Source organism: Taudactylus pleione, unplaced genomic scaffold, assembly GCF_031769625.1.
Source record: "Taudactylus pleione unplaced genomic scaffold, aTauple2 ptg001127l, whole genome shotgun sequence".
NCBI classification, from domain to species: domain Eukaryota; kingdom Metazoa; phylum Chordata; class Amphibia; order Anura; family Myobatrachidae; genus Taudactylus; species Taudactylus pleione.
The window spans coordinates 388,440-407,669 of record NW_028285528.1 but is presented as its reverse complement, the minus strand read 5'-3'; the positions used below and the strand labels follow the sequence as shown (position 1 = coordinate 407,669).

General features: G+C 44.0%; 1 pseudogene across 1 annotated transcript in view; it reads left to right on the top strand.

The window, feature by feature from the left end:
- The window catches only part of LOC148453576 (uncharacterized), a 62,496-nt pseudogene extending 53,735 nt beyond the window's left edge, over positions 1-8,761 (top strand). Inside the window, exons 6-7 of the transcript XR_015874902.1 lie at positions 7,784-8,287; positions 8,535-8,761. The product of XR_015874902.1 is annotated as an uncharacterized LOC148453576 (transcript). The remainder of the gene's footprint in view (positions 1-7,783; positions 8,288-8,534) is intronic.
- Positions 8,762-19,230: the final 10,469 nt, after the last annotated feature.

The window sequence follows — 19,230 nt, the reverse complement described above, 5'->3', positions numbered from 1 at the left end:
TAAATAGGGAGAAAAGGATGCTTGCATAGTGTAGTATATTAAAAAGTTTTTTAATTACACACATATAACACAAAAAAAAACAATTACAATTTAAAGATGATTTTAAAGGTTATCTGTTTGATATAGCAGTCCCAGATAGCGGGGGTCGCCACAGCCTCAACGCGTTTCGTCCCTACTGCCTCTGCGGCTGGACTTCGTCAGGAGGATATTTGCAATACAAGTGGAGAGTATTCAAACAAATATACCTTGTCTAATTAGTCCCTATTGCCCATAAATGGCACATCCGGTTTTCGGAGGTTCGGTCGCCATTTTGGATCTTACTGCGCATGCGCGGCACTCGTGAATATCGCGGGACTTCCCGCTGTATATGCAGAGCTTAAATCTCTGCTAAGTGTAACTCCAGTGGAGTCTCGGTACCTCGCGCAATCGCGGGATAATGTTATAAACCACCCGCGAGATGTCAGCACGAGAGACCATTAGCTTAGAAGTCTCCCAGTTCCCCTATACTTATGCATAGGAAAAAACGTCTCCGGAAATTCGGCCATTTTGTTGTAGATTCACACTAGTGGTGGCCATTTTTCTATAGTTTCTGTGCAGATCTTACAACATGTAAAGATGATTACAGGGTATATTTAAACAGATATTATAGCAGATTATCTGGCCCTAAAGACTAATCTTTTACAATAAATATAATCATTAATCAATTGACAACAAAAGTAAATCAATAAATATACAAATATTTGAATAATGTATAATAAATTATCTATAAAATACATACATAAAAACTTTTTAGCATTACCCAGATGATCGAATAAAAAATAGAATAATATAACTTAAAATATTAATATGAAAAGTAATAAAACAACCAGTCAGAAATGACCCAATAAGCAATAATACGTGCTAGAAAGATGGAGGTAAAAGTGCAGGGAATTCACAAAAAGGGGGTGATTTCGTACATTTCATTTAATCCGTGGGGAACCATGGTATTAAGGGTAAAAATCCAAAACATCTCCCTTTGAGATATCTTCTTTTCCCTATCCCCTCCTCTTTCACTAAGGTATACATTTTCTATTGCTTTGAATTTTAGTCCTGTTGGATCGGCATTATGATACTTGCTAAAATGTTTCGGTATGGAATGGTTATCAGTTTTATTTTTAATGCCCCTCACATGCTCTTGTATTCTTAGTTTAATGTTCCTTTTCGTTCTACCAACATATTTAAGGTGACATGGGCATTCAATCATGTATATTACCCATGTCGTCATACAGTTCATAAGACTTTTAATTTTATAAGATACCGTATTGTCAGAATTCCAAAAAGTACTATTATTATTATCGGCAAATTTGCAAACATTGCAGCTGTTGCACTTGAAAAAGCCTTTACTTCTCTGTATCCATTGTTGAGGTTTGTCTTCCAATGCTTTTAGACTACTAGGAGCCAGATGATTTTTTAAATTTTTTGCTTTTCTAAAGGCCATTCTTGGTCTATCTTGGAGCACTTTGCTCAAAACTCCATCAGTTTTCAATATATCCCAATGTTTGTTGAAAATGCTTCTTATTTCTTTCTCTCTATGGTTATATTGTGTTACAAAGATCACTTCATACAAAACTCGTGAGCAAAGAAAAAATGAAGTGATCTTTGTAACACAATAGGGACTAATTAGACAAGGTATATATGTTTGAATACTCTCCACTTGTATTGCAAATATCCTCCTGACGAAGTCCAGCCGCAGAGGCAGTAGGGACGAAACGCGTTGAGGCTGTGGTGACCCCCGCTATCTGGGACTGCTATATCAAACAGATAACCTTTAAAATCATCTTTAAATTGTAATTGTTTTTTTTTGTGTTATATGTGTGTAATTAAAAAACTTTTTAATATACTACACTATGCAAGCATCCTTTTCTCCCTATTTATAATCCCACCTGGAGTGAATTAATTGTGCCACATTATAAAGGGACGTGAGGGTGTTGACCAAGGATACATCAATACATGCCTATTTATTAGGCACACACGGTACGCTTTGTAAATTATTATAAGTGTGCGGTTGATAGTATAAGTTACTACACTATAAAACGCTTGATCTCACCTCTTCTACTTTCATAAATATTGTGGCTGTATTAACCATCCTAAACCCGGAGGGAAGTTCTACACTAAAAAGGAACGTATAATTGCGGACCAGGAACACATCATTATATGCCTGTTTATTAGGCACACACGGTACGCTTTGTAATTTAACAGAAGTGTGCATTCAATTATAAAACTTACTATACTATAAGACGCTCGTTCTCACCTTTTGTATTTTCATATATATATATATATATATATATATATATATATATATATTATAAATATATATATATAATATAATATAATATAATTTTTTTTCCAAGTGAATAGGTACTAGTCACAGCGCTCAACCAGGCAGAAGTTCTGTTCAATAGAATAATCCTCCACTATGATCCCGATACCAACAGTGGCAGCTCGTATCTTTCCAAGTAGACCTTTGTTGTATGGTTCCAAATAGTCATGCAAAACAAAAAGTGGTAGACATGCGCCTCATAGCGTGATATGTTTATCCAATGTGCACGCACCATATACATTTAATATGCGTACCGTAATGTGCTAAAATAACAGCATGTATTATATGATCCTAAAGATCTCTGTATCTCACTCTTGAATTATTAAATGGTCCAATTCATACTCCACGGTCGTAATTGTGTATATAGGAGAAAAGACACTCTCATAGTATATTACCAGAGACAATTTATTACATCATATAATGGACACACACATAAAATCCTCCTGACGAAGTCCTACCTAAACGGTGTAAGATATAGAACGCGTTGAGGAAGCCGGGACCTCTGTCACTTGACGTCGTGACTTTCTCAGTTAAGCCCACTTTGAACTCCTTTGATATAATTTTGCATTTTTATGTGTGTCCATTATATGTAGTAATAAATTGTCTCTGGTATTATACTATGAGAGTGTTTTTTTTCTCCTATATACAGAATAACAACCGTGGAGTATGAATTGGACCATTTAATAATTCAAAAGTGGACACAGACATGTAACAAAGGGCAGCACTCCCTGAGCTGAGACTGTCAGGGCGTCTTGTTATCCTGAGCAATAGAGACTCTCTCAGAGACAGCCAGTGGCTGTGACAGTCCCCAGATCCTCAGAGTGTCACTGACTATCCCCCAGGACATGTCTCACCCCACCCTATGCTCAACACACACGGCCGGCAGGCTGGTCACACATGTAACATACATCTGAGGTGCGGCCATTTGTCATTTCATCATTTGTGCAGAGTGACTGATGGGATTCTGTATTGTGTAACCCTTTGTGTGTCCCCTGGGCTTCCTGCTGTCCTATCCCTGTGTTATTAACCTCTTCTGTTCCCTCCCCCTCCGCTGTGTTACTGACACCTCTGTACAGCTGTTACACCCCCTGTTGTGTGCTCTGTATTCTTACGTTACTTCCCCTCTCCCCATATCTGCACCCCTTCTGCTCTCCTGTGTACTCTCCCCTCACACCCCTGTTATCTGTATGACCTCAGTATAGTCACAGACTCAGTTTCTGGAATAAATGTAAAACAAAACACCCCTAATTAATGTGTTTGTTCACGTGAAATTGCACCAAATCTGTGTCTGGGAGGAATAAGACCCCCGGCCAGGAGAGGAGCATTGGTGTAACCTTATGCAGTACAGAGTTGTGTGATGGCCTCTGAGGAGCCTTATGAGGCTGGGTCATAGGAGCCTCTGACAGACACTGACTAGGGCTCTATGGATAAGCGGAAAGGGGAAACTTACTGGTCACTCAGTGTTAAACTGGGCATCCACTATACAATTTTCTGTTAGATATCTGTCCAATGTGGCTGGTTGGAATGAAAACCTGGTTAGGTATGGGAGCAAATGACAATCGTCCATTTGCTCAAAAACACTGGAAAATAGCCAAAAATGGTTGTTCAGACAAATTGGTTAAAACACACAAATTTAACCAATTTGAACAAATTTTTTTGTCCTTTTTTCAGTGTTTAAAACCATATGATCGACTGTCATTTGCTCCCATACATTACCAGGTTTTCATTCCAACCTGCCAGATTGGACAGATATCTAACAGAAAATTGTATAGTGTATGCCCAGTTTAACACTGAGTGTATAGAGGAACACAGGGGTCTGTACAAGGATGTGATGATGGAGAATCACCAGCCCCTCACATCACTGGATAAGAGGAGACTGTCATTTATTGTACTGGGGAGAGCAGGTATGGGGGCCTCCTATATACACTCATCACCTATATACAATGTACTCAGTCACTGTGTGTCTCCTACAGATGGACACAGTAACAGACATATCCCAGAGAGATGTCCCCGTCCTCTTTATTCCCAGGATTGTACAGAGGAGAGCAGGTATGGGGGACCTCTATATACACACATCACCTGATAATGACATGTATACAATGTACTCAGTCACTGTGTTTCGCCTACAGATGGACCCAGTAACAGAAATACCCCAGAGAGATGTCCCCGTCCTCTTTATTCACAGGATTTTACAGAGGAGAATCACAGGGCCCCACAGGAGCATCAGGTAGATGGGATTTAGGGTCTCACCAATATAACACAGCGGCTGTCACTTTATGATGTGTAGAGAAGGTATTTATTTATTTTTACTATTTTTGGGTTTCCTAGGTTGACGGTCTGGCTAATAATAAGGCAGAAGATATAGATGGACAAGAAGAGACGTATGTGACTGATATGAAGGCAGAAGATATAGATGGAGAAGAAGAAACGTATGTGACTGATATGAAGGCAGAAGATATAGAGGGAGAAGAAGAGACGTATGTGACTGATATGAAGGCAGAAGATATAGAGGGAGAAGAAGAGACGTATGTGACTGATAATAAGGGAGAAGAAGAGAAGTATGTGATGGGTGATCAGCAGTGTAAGGAGGAGGAAATTCCTACAGATATTAGCACAGGTGAGTAATAAACACTTATTACAGGAAAGAGTCACATATTCTCCTTTCTCAGTCACTACAACAATCTCTTATCCTACACCCTCCTCTGTTAGTACAAACTAATAAGTAAAATATGTCTGCCCAGTGGCAGAATTAGGAGCCATCAGCCCCTATTATACTCCTGCTCTCCCCCTCACATCATGTCACTGTGTGTTACCAGCCCAGAGATCTGACCAGTCTCCTCCCCACACTCCCTGGTGTATCTCATACATCAGGAGCCATCAGCCCCTATTATACTCCTGCTCTCCCCCTCACATCATGTCACTGTGTGTTACCAGCCCAGAGATCTGACCAGTCTCCTCTCCACACTCTCTGGTGTATCTCATACATCAGGAGCCATCAGCCCCTATTATACTCCTGCTCTCCTCCTCACATCATGTCACTGTGTGTTACCAGCCCAGAGATCTGACCAGTCTCCTCCCTGCACTATAAAACCATAAACTCCCACATCACAACAAACTCCATGTATACACACACACATACACACAAAGCTATAAGCACACACTTATTATTGCACAGTGATTCCACCAATGCTTTTCTACATTTAATGATTCATCCTATAATAGTAGTGTGACTGTGACAATGGGACTGTGGCACCTGAGTGTGACCAGGGGGACATATAGTGGCCATTTCCCATTGTTGTCGTTTGTCACCTTTGTGTCCACCTGGAGACCTGTGAGTAGTGTAACCGGTGGCCGGGACATGCTGCTAGTGTACACAGTTAAGGTGCCCATCCACTAGACGATTTTGACAGATGATTGCACGATAACCGCTTGCAAATCGTCTGCGAATCAGGCACTTTAAAGTCGGAAACGACCAGCGATGCGCGCTGGTCGTTTCTGACATCTATCATCGGGCAAACATGCTGGACAACTTGACGATATCGTCAGGTTGAGCATTTTGCAGATGATTGATGAGCCTGCACTGAACGACTGCTTATTCAGTGCAGGCTCATCACAGACTGAGAAACAACTGCACGATTACAATGTACCAATTGTGCAGTCGTTGTCAGCTCGTCTAGTGTATTGGCACCTTAACTGTGCTTCCACGTCTCCAGTGTGTGTGAGAGAAGTGACTGGTTGCCCAGTGTCACTGGCTTATGTGGTTTCCTGTCCCATGATAGTAGCTGGGCAATGTGTAAGCTTGGGGAATGTTACTCACCACATGTCACTGTGGCTAGGTCTATGCCGTCGGCTTGGTAACCCCGTTGTGTTGTATTTTATCTGTGCAGCAGGAGCCATATCTGCTGTATGTACAGTTATTATTGTAATAAATGAGCTGTACAGTAGTTTGTAAATTCAAATTATACATCATGGACTAATAGTATTATTATTAATCATTATTTATATGGGTTCAGCATTGCCTTACACAGTATATAAACAGAACACATTGCAAGCCTAACAAGGGAATAGTGCAGAAGACTTACAGTACAAAACATTGTAGCACATGGGACACCAGCTATAACAACACTGCAGCTTATACAGTCACAGTAACCACAGAAGCAGCACGGGCTGAGCCCAATGGTTTGGTGCCATTGTTAGTATTGGAGAGGAGGCAAGAATATAGGTCAGGGAAGGGAAAGTACAAATGGGAAGAGGGCCCTGCTCTCTATAGGTGTAGGGGCTGACAGACATGGGGTGACACAGAGGGGGATGACAGTGACTGAGGAGCATAGAGAGGTGGGTTAGAATGTGAGCAGGGAAGCTTTATTAAATAAGTGAGTTTTGAGAGTCTGTGTGATGCTTTGGAGAGAGGTGGAGAGGGTGAGAGTTCCAGCGGTGGGGAGCAGCGCAGCAAAGTGTTGGAGTTGGAGGATATAATGAGTTGAGAGGTGAGGTGCCAGGAATTGTAAGAGGCAAGTGGGTGATGGGAGAGTGGAGGGAGATGCAGTTGGAGATGTAGGGAAAGACGGTTGGGTGGGGGCTTTATAGGTGAGTGAGAGGAGTTAGAATTGGTCTCTGAAAGTGATGGGGAGCCAGTATAGGACCTTTGGGAGAGTGGAGGTAGAAGCGGTAGTTTAGAGAAGATTACACGGCAGCATTGAGGACAAATTATAGTGGAGAGATATGGGTTTTGAGAAAGCCACACAGGAGGAGGTTACAGTAGTCCAGTCTAGAGATGAACAGTTATTTGATGAGGGTTTAAGTTGCCTCCTGTGTGGGTAAGAGTCTGATCCTTGAGATATTTCGAAGTTGGAAATGGCAAGACTGGGAGAGGGACTGAATGTGGGAATTGAAGCAGAGGGCGGAGATAAGGATATTTTCAAGACATCAGACTTGTGAGTTAGAAGAGATGGTGAGGTTGTCGATGGATAGTAAAATTGAGAGAGGTGAGGGGACTCCTGATGGTGGGAAGATGATCAGCTCAGTCTTAGACATGTTAAGTTTTAGAAAGCACTTAGACATCCAAGAACATTTGCACCCCAATGTAAACAGTTATTTCTGTTCTCATACATTTGTTTCCTGTAGATGGGCGCACAAGCAGAAAAATGTCGGAGGGAGATCTCATTGTGTCGCCAGATTTTAAAATAGAAGATAAGAACATCAGACAAAATTCTCCAGGAGAAAACTCCATTACCCTAAATATACATCCAGCACTTCACAGTGTGCATATGTCATCTGATCCCTCTAAGCATGAGGAATGTTCTCCTAATAATTCAGATATTACTACACACAGTACAGCTCATAAAGGTGATACACTATTATCTTGTTCTGAATCTGGTAAAAGTTCTATACGTCAGTCAGTTACACATCAGAGACGTCAAAGAGGCGAGAGGCCATTTCCATGCTCTGAGTGTGAGAAATGTTTTGCATATAAATCTGAGTTGGTTAGACATCAGAGACATCACACAGGTGAGAAGCCTTTTCAATGCTCCGAGTGTGAGAAATGTTTTACACATAAATCAGATCTTGTTACACATCAGAGACGTCACACAGGTGAGAAGCTATTTCCATGTTCTGAGTGTGGGAAATGTTTTACACAGAAAAAAGATCTTGTTATACATCAGAGAACTCACACAGGTGAGAAACCATTTCCATGCTCTGAGTGTGGGAAATGTTTTACACAGAAATCATATCTTGTTATACATCAGAGAAATCACACAGGTGAGAACCTATTTCGATGCCCTGAGTGTGGAAAATGTTTTACACAGAAATCAGATCTTGTTAAACATCAGAGAACTCACACAGGTGAGAAACCATTTTCATGTTCTGAGTGTTGGAAATGTTATACACAGAAATCACAACTTGTTGTACATGAGAGAAGTCACACAGGTGAGAAACCATTTTCATGCTGAGTGTGGAAAATGTTTTAAACAGAAATCAGATCTTGTTACACATCAGAAAAGTCACACAGGTGAGAATCTATTTCCGTGCTCTGAGTGTGGGAAATGTTATACAAAGAAATATCTTGTTACACATCAGAGAAGTCACACAGGTGAGAAACCATTTTCATGTTCTGTGTGTGGAAAATGTTTTACATATAAATCATCTTTTGTTACACATCAGAGAATTCACACAGGTGAGAAACCATTTCCATGCTCTGAGTGTGGGAAATGTTTTACAGAGAAATCATATCTTGTTGTACATCAGAGAAGTCACACAGGTGAAAAACCATTTCCATGCTCTGACTGTGGTAAATGTTTTACACAGAAAGCAAATCTTGTTGTGCATCATAAAATACATAAAATATCCATGACCTGATGGGTATTAATTAAGTTTGCAGCAGTACTGGCTTATACAACAAGAGAATAGAGGAAAGGAAATACTTATGCACAAGTATAGTAGGAATTATAAATTCAGATGTTCCATATTTATCAAGTTACTGTATCTCCATAATATCTCAGGGGGTTCTACCTATGACAACCATTGTAATTGTATACCAACAGAAGAAAACAAGTTTTATAATGTCATACAAGATTATTTTATAACATAACTTTTATTATTTTACAATAAAATGTTGTTAAACATTGTCAGTGAAATCTGATTAAGAATAAAGTAACAACTAAAATGTGTAAATTGTCACAGTGCGCCAGACTCCGGGGTACACTTACCAGGTTCGGTGACACTGGTCTGTCAGGCAGTGGGCGAGGAGTCCAGGGCGCCTGCTGCCGATGCTTCCAGCTCCCCCCGGTGGCTGTGACAGGCGGCCGCGGCTCTCCTAGGAGCGCGCGCGCCGTCCTGTTCTGGATTTAAAGGGGCAGGCACACCAAACGTTAATTGTGTTTGGCGCGAGAATTCAAGTACTCCCTATAAGAGGGAGACTCTGGCAGCACATAGGTGCCAGAGTATAGGCTCATTTCCCATACTCCAGCATTCCTGTGATAGTCGGTGACCTGTTCCTGACCTTGGCTTCATTTTGTGACCCCTGGTACTGCATCTGATTTTGACTTTGGCTATCCCCTGTGACCTGATTACGCCTGCTCTCTGGTACCGTCTAGTCCATTTGGTTCTGACCCGGCTTGTCGACTAAGCAATACGTCTACTCCACTGCATCCGGAGTTTACCAGCACCTGTATAAGGGAACCTATCCTGAGGGCCACGACCTGTGTGTCGGACGCAGCCAAGTCCATACCTTCTTGCGAGGGTCCCTGGTGAATACCGCCGGCACATTAGACTCCGCGCCTCAGGCATAGGTCTAGTAAATTCACAAATACGGGCCGCATCCATAATCTATCCGAGAGTTGTGACATAAATATTGTGAATTAAAGAAAGAAATGTGATAAGCTCAAAGTGTGCTGCTGTATATTATTTATATGCTTATTCCTATATTGGCTTCTTGTAAATATATAGTCAATGAGCAACATTTGCTGGTATTCCTAATATGTGTGTTGGTGATGTATTAACAGCAGCCATTTCCCCCCTATCTGCATGAGTCATCTGGTACAATGTATCCCAGAGAGCCAATAATAAATGGGTTCCACTAATAGTAACATTCTATACAATTGTGTGCTCAACAACCAGTGTCCCAGTAACGTATGACCTGTCAGTATATATAATGATCTGTATTATCTAGGGTCCCATAATAGTACAGAGTACAGATTAAGCCTTTCATCTGTAAATCAGATGTCTAAGCCTATCTGGTTACTACCAATTGGTGCCGGTTATCATACATGTAGTTCCTACAGGAATGGCAAATCCCCACATAGCTGTTTTATATGATCTATTACACATCTATTATATGAGATAAATTGCCCAAACAGAATAAAATAATTAGCAGTCAGTTGTCTTTATGGACATCAGTTACGGCAATAAGCGCTGATTATCTAGTCTAAAGAGTTGTTTCATTATGGACTTTTGGTATGTACATATCACATTATTACACATCACACTATATGCTCTTGGAGTGACTATAGGAGGTATACACATCACAATATATGCTCTTGGAGTGACTATAGGAGGTATACACACATCACTCTATTACACATCACACTATATGCTCTTAGAGTGACTATAGGAGGTATACACACATCACACTATTACACATCACACTATATGCTCTTGGAGTGACTATAGGGGGTATACACACATCACTCTATTACACATCACACTATATGCTCTTAGAGTGACTATAGGGGGTATACACACATCACACTATTACACATATCACACTATATGCTCTTGGAGTGACTATAGGGGGTATACACACATCACACTATTACAAATCACACTATATGGAGTGACTATAGGGGGTATACACATATCACACTATATGCTCTTGGAGTGACTAGGGAGTATACACATATCACACTATGGGCCTGATTCAGAGACGCTCGCAAGCGGCTCGATCTTACCCCACTGCGCATGTGCCATGTCCGGCATGCGTGAGCCCCGGCCAGCAACTGCAGCTCAGTCACTGTGGGGCTCGGTACAAGACGGGGCGGCTGTCGATGGTGCACCCCGTTTTGTAGGTGGGGAGGGGGGTGGCTGCACAAATGTAGGCGTTCCCTTAGGAACGCCTGCCATTTGTGGAGGCCCTACTGACATCACTACTGATGTCAGTAGTTGACTTCCTGCTCTATTAGAGCAGGAAGTCCACTCGGCCTTGCGGTAGCCGAGACCCTACCACAGGGTCTTGTTGCAAGAACGATGGTCTCCCACAGCTTTGCGAGTGGCCAGACAAAAAAAAAAACAACACGCCCACACACAGACCCTGTGAGCTGCCTGCGGCAGGGAGCGGGTGTGAATCAGGGCCTATGTGCACCTAGATTGTAAGCTCCTAGGAACAGGGTCCTCCTCCCCACTGTCTCACAACCTTCTTCTCTAGCACTTTGACAGCCGTCTCCTTCCCAGCCATATTGTGTATGGAGAATTGTGTTGCTAATTGTTACTTGGGCTATGTTTATAATTTGGTTACTGTAGTGTAATGTAATATACTGTGTACCCTTTAATGTATGTACAGCACTGCGGACCACTTGTGGTGCCCTATAAATAAAATGTAATAATATATGATCTTGGAGTGACTATAGGGGTATACACATATCACACTATTACAAATCACACTATATGCTCTTGGAGTGACTATAGGGGGTATACACATATCACACTATTACACATCACACTAGGGAGCTTATTCAGACCCTGTCATTAGCTCTACGAGCTCGCGACCAGGTCGATGTTGCTCCAGTGCGCATGTGCACGATGGAGCCGGCTCCGTTGTGCACATGCGCGAGACCTGACTAACGACGGGTGATCCGTCATTAGGGGTCTCGTAGCAGACGGGGCGAGCTGTTGATGTTGAGTGACATATGAAGATGAGCGGTAGAACTGCGCTCTCATTGACCAGGGGGTGGTGTGTTGTGGTTTCGGGGTGCTGCACCTTTGTGTGGGAGTACCTTTCCCGCAGTGAAAACGTATGGGGGTAGGGGGGGTAAGGTGCGCTCTTCCTGCTAGTAGTGGTGATGGTGATGACTTGTGTGTGTTTGTGAGTGGTGTTAATTGGAATGTTTCTTCTGTTGGTGGTGGTGTTTTGGGAGTGAGAAGGAGGGTGTGATTGGGTATGGAGTGTAGTTTGGAGTAATGTGAAAAGGGGAATGAAATAGGATCAAAATGAGGCCAGCAAGACACAGTAATTTGGGGCAAAACAAAATCTTTTATTGAGTAGTCACAATGCTGCCCTGTTGAGATCCCGGGCAGGTGGGTGGGGTTCAGTGATGAGTGGTGATGAGACTGGGGAGGTAGGTGGACCCTTTTAGGGGGCTCCTTCCCATGCGGTTCAGTGACCTTGCACGTCACCCCTGCTGGACCTATGGTCAACAGTCTAGGAAGTCTCGGGGGGTGGGGGGATTTACAGAGTGGGTTGGAACACCTGTGCGGCGTCCCGCGTGTTGGTGTGAGTCTTGGCAGTACTTACCTACCGGTAGGTTTTTTGTTTTGGTGATGTAGGTCGACGTTGCGGCCGTTGCAGATAGGTTGGAAGCTGCAGGTTTGTTGGTGAGCTGGATCAGCGTGTTGCTGGTGTGCTGCAGGTGCACGGCTGTTCTGATTGGTCTGCGGAGGTCAGCGACCGGAGTATGCAGCTGAAGTTGGCTCTTGGTCGTGCCGCTGGTGGTGCAGAGCCAGAGGTGTGGATGGGTTGCAGCGTGTGTGCTAGGACCACCCCTGGGGGGTGGTCTGCCCGGGATACTGATTCAAAAAAAGCCAGGGAGGGGGGATGTGGAAAGTGTGACCGTGATGGAGCTGATCACTGGTGATGTTGGCTGGGCGGACTTGCGGTCGGATGTGCAGGGTGGTCTTATCACTGACGGTCCCTCATGGAAATGGGGATCGACGGTGGAGACAACCCTGGCCAGGAGTGAGTTGCTGAACATGCCTGGGAGCAGGGGGGGAGAGAGGCTGGTCCGGGGTGGAGCCGATCACTGGAGGTGTGAGCGGTGCGGACCAGCAGACGGGTGGGCTGAGAACTTTCAGCACTGGTGGTCCCTGGTGGGGATGGGGATCTTTAGTGGAGGTCAGCCTGGATCGGTGTCGTGTTTGATGTGAAGGTCTCCAACACGTTTCGGCACAGGTGCCTTCTTCAAGGAGGTGTTGAGTGGCAGCTCGCCCCGTTTGCTGGGCGGGCCGGGGTGTGCCCGGCCAAACGGAGGCGTTCCTAACGGAACGCTTGCCATTTCGGGGCGGTCCCACTGACATCATCAGTGATGTCAGTGGGGAGCTTCATGCTCAAACAGCAGGAAGCTCCCTGGGGCTTAAGGTTGATGAGACCCTACCTTAGGGTCTCGTCGTAAGCCCCGATAGTCACGACCATCGCGACCATCACCCTTAGCGGTCATTAGAGCTGTGGGTGTTAACCCACAACCTAATGACCGACATGGAGGAGGCCGTTCAGGATGCAATCGCCCTCCCTGTTTCAGAACGACCGCTTGCATCCTACGACCAACTCTGAATAAGGCCCTATATGCTCTTGGAGTGACTATAGGGGGTATACACACATCACACTGGGACTTGCGCTTGCCGAGACCCAACCTTAGGGTCTCGTCTCAAGCCCGGATGGTCACGATGGTCCTGACCATCGCGACCATCAACCTGGTCGCTCGCTAGAGCGGTGGGTGGTAACCCACAGATTAGCTAGCGACCAGGAGGCCGCACCTCACACCATAAGCGGCCGCCCTCATTCAGAGTGACCGCTTGTATCTAGAGGGCCTATATGATCTTGGAGTGACTATAGGGGTATACACATATCACACTATTACACATCACACTATATGCTCTTGGAGTGACTATAGGGAGTATACACATCACACTATTACACATCACACTATGTGCTCTTGGAGTGACTATAGGGAGTATACACACATCACACTATTACACATCACACTATATGCTCTTGGAGTCACTATAGGGGGTATACACATCACACTATTACACATCACACTATATGCTCTTGGGGTGACTATAGGGAGTATACACACATCACACTATATGCTCTTGGAGTAACTATAGGGGGTATACACATCACACTATTACACATCACACTATATGCTCTTGGGGTGACTATAGGGGGTATACACACATCACACTATTACACATCACACTATGCTCTTGGAGTGACTATAGGGGGTATACACACATCACACTATATGCTCTTGGAGTGACTATTGGGGGTATACACACATCACACTATTACACATCACACTATATGCTCTTGGAGTGACTATAGGGGGTATACACATCACACTATATGCTCTTGGAGTGACTATAGGGGGTATACACACATCACACTATATGCTCTTAAAGTGACTAGTGGGTATACACATATCACACTATTACACATCACAATATATGCTCTTGGAGTGACTATAGGAGGTATACACACATCACACTATATGCTCTTGGAGTGACTAAAGGGGGTATACACACATCACACTATTACACAGCACACTATATGCTCTTGGAGTAACTATAGGGGGTATACACATCACACTATGTGCTCTTGGAGTGACTAGGGGGTATACACATATCACACATCACAATATATGCTCTTGGAGTGACTATAGGAGGTATACACACATCACACTATATGCTCTTGGAGTTACTATAGGAGGTATACACACATCACACTATTACACATCACACTATATGCTCTTGGAGTGACTAAAGGGGGTATACACACATCACACTATTACACATCACACTATATGCTCTTGGAGTGACTATAGGAGGTATACACACATCACACTATTACACATCACACTATATGCTCTTGGAGTGACTATAGGGGTATACACGCATCACACTATTACCCATCACACTATATGCTCTTGGAGTAACTATAGGGGGTATACACATCACACTATTACACATATCACACTATGTGCTCTTGGAGTGACTATAGGGGGTATACACATCACACTATTACACATATCACACTATATGCTCTTGGAGTGACTATAGGGGGTATACACACATCACATTATTACACATCACACTATGGGCCTCATTTAGAGGCGGTCGGAGGATGCAAGCGGTCGCTCAGAAACTGGGCGGCCACTTGCATCCTGACCGGCCGCCTCTGTTTTGGTCGTTAGGCTGTGGGTTAACACCCACAGCTCTAACGACCGCTAGGGTGATGGTCGCGATGGTTATAGACCATCGGGGCTTATGACGAGACCCTAGGGTAGGGTCTCACTTGTTGTAATCCCCGGAGAGCTTCTGGCTCTGTCAGAGCCGGAAGCTCTCCACTGACATCACTAGTGATGTCAGTGGGGCCTCCCCCAAAGGGCAGGTGTTCCCATGGGAACGCCTCCGTTTAGGCTGCCACCCCCCCGGCCCGCCTTCCAAACGGGGCGAGCTGTCAATTAACATCGACAGCTTGCCCCCTTTGGAAAGAGACCCGCTACGACCGGCGCTGTTGGTCGTAGCGGGTCTCACGCATGCGCACGAAGGAGCCGGCTCCCTCGTGCGCATGCGCACTGGACAAACATCGAGGCGGCCGTACGGTCGTAGACCGTACGGTCGCGTCTGAATGAAGCCCTATATGCTCTTGGAGTGACTATAGGAGGTATACACACATCACACTATTACACATCACACTATATGCTCTTAGGGTGACTATAGGGGGTATACACACATCACACTATATGCTCTTGGAGTGACAATAGGGGTTATACACACATCACACTATTACACATCACACTATAGGGCTCTATTTTTTAACATTATTTTTACTAAAATAAAGTGAAAAAGGGTGTTTTCACACCCTTTTCACATTATTTTAGTTTCACCTGTATTTATTACAGGGCAATTGGAGTAGAATTAGTAAAATTCTACTCCAACCCCCAGTATCACTTATTTTTAGTAAAGCAGATCGCATTTCCCATAATTGTAATGGGAAATGTGATCTGTGTGCAAGTTACTAAAAATAAATTGTAAAAAAATACCGGGGGAAGCCCTGTGATAATAACGCCACCTGGAGGTGGCGTTATCCAGGGTCTCCCCCGGTTACCGGGCTCCCACTCTGCTCTAACGGGGAGAGCAGAGGCGGGAGCCGGTACCAGTAATCAGCTATGTGGTCTAAAGAGACCGCAAGCTGATTGCTGTAAAAAAAAGAAAAAAAAAATTAAACATTTTTTTTTTCACTTACCTGAATCCAGGGACCGGTGATCGGGCCTCCGGTGATGGCTCCTCTCCGGTCAGCTGGTCTCCCACAGTGCACTGGGGCCCGGTCATCAGGTGATCGGGCCCCAGTGCAGTATGGGAGATCACCTGATCGGGAAGCCCGGAGAAGACCACCGGAGGCCAGGAGGATGCAGGTAAGTGTAATGAAGGGAGGGGGGGTCGTGGGGGGGGGGAGGGGGGGGTCGCGGGGGTCCGTGATCGCGGGGGGCGGGGCTTAGCGTCGGTGGAGGGGTAGTAGCGGTGGTCGGTCGGTGTATGTGCGTGCTCTTAGTCGTGGTATTTTTTCCGAAAATACCGCGACTAGAGTGCGGATGGGATCCGCAGGGACAGAGCTTTATCGCAAGCTCTGTCCCTGCAAGGGATTTATAGTAAATCCCTGTGATATTACCTGAATTCGCAATGCGAATTCACTCGGTAATATCACACTACAATCCGCATTCAATATGCGGATTGTAGTAAATAGAGCCCTATGTGCTCTTGAAGTGACTAGGAGGTATACACATATCACACTATTACTCATCACACTATATGCTCTTGGGGTGACTATAGGGAGTATACACACATCACACTATATGCTCTTAGGGTGACTATAGGGGGTATACACACATCACACTATATGCTCTTGGAGTGACTATAGGGTGTATACACATATCACACTATTACACATCACAATATATGCTCTTAGGTTGACTATAGGGGGTATACACACATCACACTATATGCTCTTAGGGTGACTATAGGGGGTATATACACATCACACTATGTGCTCTTGGAGTGACAATAGGGGGTATACACATATCACACTATTACTCATCACACTATATGCTCTTAGGGTGACTATAGGGGGTATACACACATCACACTATATGCTCTTGGAGTGACTATAGAAGGTATACACATCACACTATTACTCATCACACTATATGCTCTTGGGGTGACTATAGGGGGTATACACATCACACACTTACACATCACAATATATGCTCTTGGAGTGACTATAGGGGGTATACACATATCACACTATTACTCATCACACTATATGCTCTTGGCGTGACTATAGGGGGTATACACACATCACACTATTACACATCACACTATATGCTCTTGGAGTGACTATAGGGGGTATACACATATCACACTATTACACATCACAATATATGCTCTTGGAGTGACTGGGGGGTATACACATATCACACTATTACACATCACAATATATGCTCTTGGAGTGACTATAGGGGGTATACATACATCACACTATATGCTCTTGGAGTGACTAGGGGGTATATACATATCACACTATTACACATCACACTATATGCTCTTGGAGTGACTATAGGAGGTATACACATATCACACTATTACACATCACACTATGTGCTCTTGGAGTGACTATAGGAGGTATACACACATCACACTATTACACATCACACTATATGCTCTTGGACTGACTATAGGGGTATACACACATCACACTATATGCTCTTGGAGTGACTATATACACACATCACAGTATATGCTCTTGGAGTGACTATAGGAGGTATACATACATCACACTATGCTCTTGGAGTGACTATAGGGGTATACACACATCACACTATTACACATCACACTATATGCTCTTGGAGTGACTATAGGGGGTATACACATCACACTATATGCTCTTGGAGTGACTATAGGGGGTATACACACATCACACTATATGCTCTTGGAGTGACTATAGGGGGTATACACATCACATCACACTATATGCTCTTGGAGTGACTATAGGGGGTATACACACATCACACTGTTACACATCACGCTATGGCCCTCATTCAGACCCGGTCGCAAGCGCTGTCGATGGTGATCGACAGCTCGCCCCGTTTTGTAGGCGGGGCAGGGGGTTGGTTTCACAAACAGGTGTTCCTTAAGGAACGCATGCCATTTTGTGGGCGGCCGCACTGACATCAGCATTGATGTCAGTGGGGAGCTTCCTGCTCGATCAGAGCAGGAAGCTCCCTGGGGCTTGCGGTTGCCGAGACCCAACCTTAGGGTCTTGTCGCAAACCCCGATGGTCGCGATGGTCTTCACCATCGCGACCATCAACCTGGTCGGTCGCTAAGCTGTGGGTGGTAACCCACAGCTTAACTAGCAACCAGGAGGCCGCACTAAAAAAGAGAAGCGGCCGACCTCATTCAGAGAGAGCGATCGCTTCTTGCGACCGCCTCTGAATGAGAGCCTATATGCTCTTGAGGTGACTATAGGGGGTATATTTACCAAAGTGAGCTTTTAGAAGTGGAGATGTTGCCCATAACAATCAATCAGATTCGACTTAGCATTTAACTAGCACCTTCTCGAAGATAATAGCTAGAATCTGATTGGTTGCTATGGGCAACATCTCCACTTCTAAAACTCTCCCTTTAATAAATATATCCCAACCTGTCCGCTACTAACAGTATTATGCATACAGATAGTTCTGCAGACCAGTCACAGTACTATAGAGGAATATGACTTGCAGTCTGTTCATGAACCAGCTGAATTCATTATTTAATTCTAATACAGGTGACAGGTCATTGTCTCTGCCTTATATTCCTGGTAATAGCCTTCAGTTACCATGTATGACGAGATTGTGGGTTACAACAAGTAAATAAAAAACACCTGATATTCGGCGCTACAGTAGGACCAAACCCTTTATACAAGTCACCAAATCTGGTAAAACATATATATACATTAAGGAAAAAAGGGGAATAAATCTTGCGCCAAACTTGTTTCAGCCAAAGCGACGTGTCTTCATCCAGAATAAAATGGACATTGTACCCTCAGATACGCCAAATGTTCATCAGCTGGAGAATATGGAACAAAATGATACAGAAATTGTATCAGAAAATGATAGTTGATTGATAGTCACTAACACACCCTGAGTACAGGCTAAACGCATGCAGGTGACGGCCCCACAGAGAACTAACACAGCAAAGGTGATAATAAGAAAACCTTCAATCACACGTGTGTAATTCACAAGGTAACAGAATGCTTACTATAAGCTTACATGGTGCTTTATACACATGTAGAGGTTTCTTTATACATGAATCCCACTCTCCTTATATGTACACCTTAGGATTCAG